Source organism: Procambarus clarkii, chromosome 6 (genome assembly GCF_040958095.1).
Source record: "Procambarus clarkii isolate CNS0578487 chromosome 6, FALCON_Pclarkii_2.0, whole genome shotgun sequence".
Taxonomy (NCBI): Eukaryota; Metazoa; Arthropoda; class Malacostraca; order Decapoda; family Cambaridae; genus Procambarus; species Procambarus clarkii.
Window position 1 is genome coordinate 19837615 of NC_091155.1, and position 942 is coordinate 19838556.

The window sequence follows — 942 nt, forward strand, 5'->3', positions numbered from 1 at the left end:
CTTCCGAACTAAGTGTCTACTCTGCTTGCTTAAAGTGTCTAGTCTTGGATCGCTCTGATGACCAGTACTTCGATCCTGGTCACATATGGAGTCACATATACAGGTTAGGGGTGATGGAGTCACGTATACAAGTTGATGGTGATGGAGTCACACCTGTCACGCCCTCTGACAGAGTTATCTATATGGTTTGATAGCTATCACCACTATCACACAAGATTACAGGAACAACTCATCCAAACAGTGAAACATAACACTGTTTTAAACCGTCATATTATCTCATGCCTATCTACGATATTGAATAATTAGTAAAGAATAATAATTAGAAGAATATTAGTATTAGAATATCAACGTGTTCAGTGAGGATCCACAAGGTCTTCTCTGAGTACTCATTATTTTCTTCTCCGAGGCTATGGGTCCCTACACTTGCACCAGAGGTGATACCCCTTTTAGGTAAAGAAGCTATATTTTTTTTTTTTTTGCTTGTATTAGGGCTATATTTAGTTGTGCTAAATAGTTTTAAGCAGAGTAGTATAGAATGGACCTAAATATAGTTTACCGGATATAGGTATGATTAACTTCCTTCGTGAAGAGATCGAGTAAAGTTAATCAAATTTTCTAGACAGACAGTTAAAGTTAAGTTATAAATAATTTATACAAATTTAGAAAAGTGTACAACAAATGTACAACAAAGGACGTTCAATTGAACAATTAACATTGGATATTAATTGGATCACTTTCAGATAAGAACTGGGTAAATATTGGTTTTGTAAATAACATTGTGGATCTATGGAACGCGTTCCTATGCAATACATGTGAGATAGAAGGATTGTTTCAAACAGGATAGATAAATATACGAATGGTTTTGGTTAGAAACCAGTTAGGTGTCTCTGTGTTACTTCTGTAGTTCTCTCTGGTGTTATCTTCTCATTCGGCCATACATCC